This window comes from Hyposmocoma kahamanoa, unplaced genomic scaffold, assembly GCF_003589595.1.
Source record: "Hyposmocoma kahamanoa isolate Upper Pololo Valley unplaced genomic scaffold, ASM358959v1 88, whole genome shotgun sequence".
Lineage (NCBI taxonomy): Eukaryota > Metazoa > Arthropoda > Insecta > Lepidoptera > Cosmopterigidae > Hyposmocoma > Hyposmocoma kahamanoa.
In genome coordinates this window covers 15745054-15751053 of record NW_020654466.1, presented here as the reverse complement: position 1 = coordinate 15751053, position 6000 = coordinate 15745054, and the positions used below count along the sequence as shown (strand labels likewise).

General features: G+C 37.7%; 1 protein-coding gene across 3 annotated transcripts in view; it reads left to right on the top strand.

Moving 5' to 3' along the window:
* The first annotated feature begins 2259 nt into the window (after positions 1 to 2259).
* Positions 2260 to 6000, top strand: part of LOC113235638 — a 183460-nt gene continuing 179719 nt past the window's right edge. For all 3 annotated transcript variants that reach the window (XR_003310886.1, XM_026471452.1, XM_026471451.1), the window contains exon 1: positions 2260 to 2712. The gene's annotated coding sequence lies outside the window, so the exon portion shown is untranslated. The remainder of the gene's footprint in view (positions 2713 to 6000) is intronic.

The following is a 6000-nucleotide window of genomic DNA, read 5'->3' as shown; positions in this document are numbered from 1 at the left end:
TGTCAATTTCAGTTTCAGGGTGACAGGCGCAATGGCAGTGCCCCTAAAACCTTTGCGATTTAAAGCTCTGAGTAGCACTGCAACTGTTATTGATAGGCGTGTCGCTTATAAACAAACGCACAACTTGTTCGTCCCCTCACTTGGTATTCTACAAAAATATTAATAAATTGGTAAACGGGGATAAGCATTTTTAATTTAGCACATTTACGTATTCAAATTAAAGTCTGTTTTAAAACCTGCTAAGTACTCAATATCATCGCAACTGTACAGGGTCAAGAGCACATCAATTATTACACTTGAGATTAAAATTCAACTTTATACCATTTAGGATAAGAACAATCCGTGTTCCAAAGCCTCAAACTTGATGCGTGCTTGACTGTACTTACTCGTATGTCTCGGCAACTTAACCCCTTAATAACAAATTCGTTACATGTTTTCGGTAAATATGCAATGAAATAGACGTATGTCTTCGTCCAAGGCTCTGTATGTAAATACTTGCAGATTTGGTGATGGCTTCGGTGGACCGCTATTCTGTTCAGTTTAACATAAACAATTTCATATTTACAATTTTTTTTCTTGTGAACGTAAACGAAATTGTTTAGGTTTCGAGATTTTGTTTTTATTTTATTAAGTTTCAGGGATTTAAAGATAACGGAAATTGTTAGTAAATTTACAAGAGATTGCAATAAAAATGGAAGTGTTTGTTTTACTTTGTTTTGTTATGTTTACAAAACTTGTAATTCGTAGCTTAATGTAATAAGGCCATTCTGCAAAGTCACAACTTCTCAGGTTTATAGATTTTACGAACGATATTAGCCGATAACTTTCATATACTAAAATAGGAGATTTACAAAATTTCATTTTTTGTGATACTATGTGCAGGGACGAATAAGTCGTGCGCCTCGTGTAGTGCCGGTCGGAGCTTTAAATCATAAAGATCTGTGACACACTGCCACTGCGCCCGTCTCTCTGAGACATAAGTTGTCAAGTCTCAGTAATGTGCCTGTAATTTCACTAGCACTTTTACTCTTCAGAACCGGAACGTAGTAATTCTTGCATTGCTGCTTGACGGTAGAAATAGGCAAGGTGCCAGTACTTCCCTGGACGAACTCTTTCACAAGAAGCGCTACCGCTACTAAACATATTTAAGAACAACCAAAGATACCGGAAATTATAAGTAAATGTAGAAGAATCTGCGAAGAAAAACTATGTATTTGTTTGAAGAGATTTGTAATTCGCACTCTTGGTGTAATAAGGCCAATTCTGCAAAGTGACAACTTTTCAGGCGAAATTAGCCGATGGCTTTTATGGTTAAATAGGAGAGTTATAAAATGTAACATACATTATTTGTTTCATGTGTACGTATTATTTTTATGACTTTCATGTGTGAGTTGCAATTACAATTGCACATGCAATTTAAACTGTTTCAAATAACTATAAGGTATATAAATAGTTGAATATTGATTATGTTCACCTCATCACCTCATATCAAATTTGTACAGAACCGGGCAATCCAGGCGAACGTTAATATTTTTAAAGCCCTCAGTTTCGAAGTGATCTAAAATAAATGTAATAGCCATGCTAATGGCAATCCAAGTGCCAAGCAATAAATTATTTACACTGCCGCCGGTCTCGACTTCATTTTTTATTAAAGTATTAAAAGTTTTATCAAAATTGTCTAATAAAATTCGAAGTATGATCCTATTTTCATATATATTTAAAGCTCAAAATATTTCGTTTTTCCGACATCTCAGCATCAGGCTAGGAAATACATTAAATTGATTTCCTTTCATCCATAATGAAAATTTACTTAACGCGTCCCTTTGAGATAATAGGATTTACGAAAATTTTCTATAACCGCACATGTTCGACTAATGCTTCCAACATTGAGATTAATGAAACATTCCAGGTTTACGTGGATTTAAGTATTTTGAACAAGGATTAATATTCCATCACGCTTTGACTACGAGTGATGAGGAAACTACGCACAAAGCCGACATGGAAAGGGTATTAAACAGTGCCTCGGATAAATCGCCCAATAAGTTATGTAAAGTGCGGGTGCATCGCGTTACTACAACCCCTACATGTCAGTCGGGACTGGGCGCATGCGCGTGCATCGTCGGCCGCGCACGGCATATGCGGAATATTAAAGGAGGAAAGAGAAAAAAATTAACTTGTGAAGCCATTTTCGTCTATCGGCGGCCCCCTCCGCCACAGGGCTTCTCGGGTGCAGGCAAGCCAGAGTGGCTCGCGGTGTCGCGACGGATGAACGCCGGCTCTACGTTCGTCTTCGCGCGATCCGGCACTTCGCCAACCGGTCCGGTCGGTCTATGTGATTACACGTTATGCGACCAATAATTGTGTAGTGTTATCCGGACCACTAAAAGCCTTTCAGAATCGTGAACCTAGTGCTTCGCTATCGAATATACGGACTAAGTTCTAAAGTTAAGTGCGTTCTCAAATACATTTTTGTGAAGTGCAAGTTTATTTGAGAAGTTTCTATTACTACTCAGTGTTTTGTATTTGTTAGTGACAGAGGGAGTTTACACGAAATTTCGTGATTTGACGTATCGAGTCCAGTTTGCTTTTGATGACAAGTTCTTAAGTGGAAGTTTGAAATAACTCATTTACGTTCAAACTTTACTTCGTCAAGTATTTCAAGTGTTGGAGTTTTAGAAACCGAAGCTATATTGTATGACTGCAGTTTTACAGGTAAAATGCTGTTCTCTCTTTTTATTTTTATTTTTTGTCATTTACTTATATAATTTTCTTTGATTAACAAAACACTTTGCAGGAGTTTTGTATGGGGGCTTCGCGCAACTTTTTTACTTTTTATGCGCTCTTTTATGGTGTGTTTGAGGAAAATTGCAATTTTTGCGCAAGAATTCTCCCGATACCTCTTCATTTTCGTTCGCATCCCTTTTATCATTTCCTCTCGGAGAAAGAATTGAATAAATATTAGTTTTGTCTCATTTTGCATGTTAGTTAACAGTTTTGTTTTAGGTATTTATTTAGTTATAGGAATGTTTCACTAGCCCGACTAATTAGTCTAATGTTGAATTTAACTTAAACATATTCTGTAAAGTTTAGAGAGTAGAGTTTTTTAAATAATAATAATATTAAGAGTGTTGTTATTGTTCAAGTATTTTCACCTACCACTTTTTCAGCTGTCTTAAACTACACAAAGAATGCTTGTTCCGATCTAAATTAACTAAGGATCGTAAATTAAATCTTACCGTCGTACAAATAAGCATCATTTAAAGTAAAGATTTTAAAATGTAAAGACATAGGGAGCAAGAATTTATACGGGGAAGCCAGTGAACTTTACAATAACTTCTCTGTATGAATGAACTCGAGAATTTTTTAATGGAATTTTGAGGATATTGTAAATCATATCTTTTATTTATGAAGTAATAACTTTAAGAGAGAGTGCACTCTAAAATAGACAACTAATAAAAAAAATCCATATTCCCTCAATAAATTATCGGAAGACGTTCTTTTTATTGGAGTAACGAATGGTAAGATGAGTAATGGCGCAACTTTTACCGATAAATCATGCTTTCCCTGACTGAGAGGAGCTTCCGACGTTGGGGTAGTATTTGGCAGAGCCCCTCTATTTGTTAGTTTAGTCTGATACACTTTACTATAGTCTGCAGCCAATGGTGCAGATAAAACGTACATTAACCAAACGTTCGGGGAGGCTAGAATTTAATGTGCAAGTATATTTGGAAACGTGCCCTTAATATAAAGTCTCGAATATTGGAGAACTATTAGGTAATGGAAACGATACTATTAATTAGATACGTTACCCGATCCAACCGGATGTGTAGGGAAGCAGACGCCAAGGGTGGAGGAAAACGAAGCGAATAATTGGAGAACGTCGGCATGAGCTCGTCGGCACCTCGTCAAGAAAATGGACGTGCTAAATAGACCAACAGTTGATGGTCCGTGAAACGACGTGTCGAGTGAATCCAATACCATTTGATGAACTATTGTTTAGGAATGTTGCGCTGGGCGGAGGCGAATTTGCCTCACTCTTGGATTTTGTATAGGCGATGGATCCGAGCGGGATTTAGGAAATCTATCTCTAAGCCTCCTATTCAATTAAACGTTCATTCAATAGAGGTTGCGCTTCAGTTATTGATCTATCTTGCCTTTCATCTTAACGTGATCGCTAATAATCACTTATTAGGGATCGCATTCTATGCGGATGATTTAATTTTAGAAGTACTTAATTGTTGTTGTTGAGTATGAAGTGATCAAAAATAGGCGCGTTTGTAGCTTTCGACTAGTTATCCCTTTGAATTGTACAGTCTTTGTGGCCTTTGTACTTTCAGTCGATTTGTATCTTCAGGAAATTTCCGATTCGATTACAAAGAGATCCTCATAAAAAGGGGTTAAGGAAATCGGACGATCGAATATCAGAAATCATAGATATAGTAATAAAAAAGGGGTTCCCACGTTGGCGGAAGCCGACACTGGATCGCCACGCTTCGGTACTTTGCTCTTTCGCCATTGTCCCTTTTGTCCCTACTTAGCTTCGTCAAGCCCTCAAAAGAGCGGCTCTTTATTTCACGGATCTAGTTTGCCGCACTTAATTCGTATTGCATCATTCGTTCCACACCATTTTTTTTTTTGCTTTTCATCGATCGCTCCGATAGCTCCCTTAGTGTCGAGCTGAGCAAGTGCCGTCAATATTGCTGCATCATGGTTTTATGATATTTTTATGTTTTGTTATCATCGGTGCTGTGCGCTTGAAGATCAATATCCAAAACCGTCCTGCAATTGTGCAAGCTGCGCGTTTTACAGTTACGTTAATTTTATGTTATGAGTTAGTTTCTCGCAACTACATGTTGCTTATTTAAATGTACCTATTAATTACCTTGTTCGTCATAGCTCATGGCCTCGTACGAGCCGTAACGGAGTTCAAGAACGCGCGAACCTGAATCGCTAGTGAAATTTGCATTCCCGCTTTGCTTCAACAGCTAGTATCGTCTAGGACCACCCGCGTAGAACCAGTCATCGATTTAATACCAACTTTATTACGGGGAGACAGGATTTGAAATCACTATACTCGAATGTACCAACACTGATCGTTTCACTTGCAATAAGGCGCTCTACAATCTACTCGCGTCTACTGCACGAGTTTCAATATGCGAGAACATATTATTGGTTCTTGAGATGCGCATGTTGTCTACAACAACTCTACAGATACCGTAGCAAAAAGCAGACAAATAAAGCAAAACAGCTTTAATTTGCGGGAAAAAGTTCCGACATAAATAGATACTGTGCAGCGGATTTTTTTAATCTTCGCCCGGCATCTCAAATAATACAGCTGCAGCATTCGAATCTCATTAGCAAGGGAAACAAGAGAAAAAACCTCGGTGTAATAAATTTTGGCAAGGCCCAAGTCGAAACGTTTACGGTTTCTTTTAATTTGGTTGCTATTGTCGAAGCGTCCTGCTGAGTGCCACCCGTTGGATTTCTTACGAGAATTCCAGCTGCTTTGCTTAATTTTTATTTGTTGATTAAATAAGGAACATTGAGTTCCTTGTTTATGGACTAAAAGTAATCAATTTCATTCGTAACAATTGAAGTAAAATTAAACGTGTATATGAAATATATGCTTACATCGACGCGATATTAATAATAATCCTACCAAGCTGGCAGACTTGGCCACTTAAGGTGCTAATAAAATATAAAAATATAAATCGGCAGATGCACAAAGAGCGGTCCTAAGATATCATAAATCAAAGTGGTTTTTATGGATGCACGAAGGATCCAATAGCTACCTATGGCAATCGACAGATTTCGAAGAAGCTGTGTTTATTTTAAATGATTCTAGTTATTCTGAAGACGCAGGCGGACACAGGCAGGATGAAGGCAAATGTTCGATGGATGACATAGCACTTTTATGCCGCCCTACGTGTAGGATCCGGACTTGTGTTTTCTGATAAAATTAAAGTAGCCCGAGTATCGATTGCAGCGACAAACTTGTTT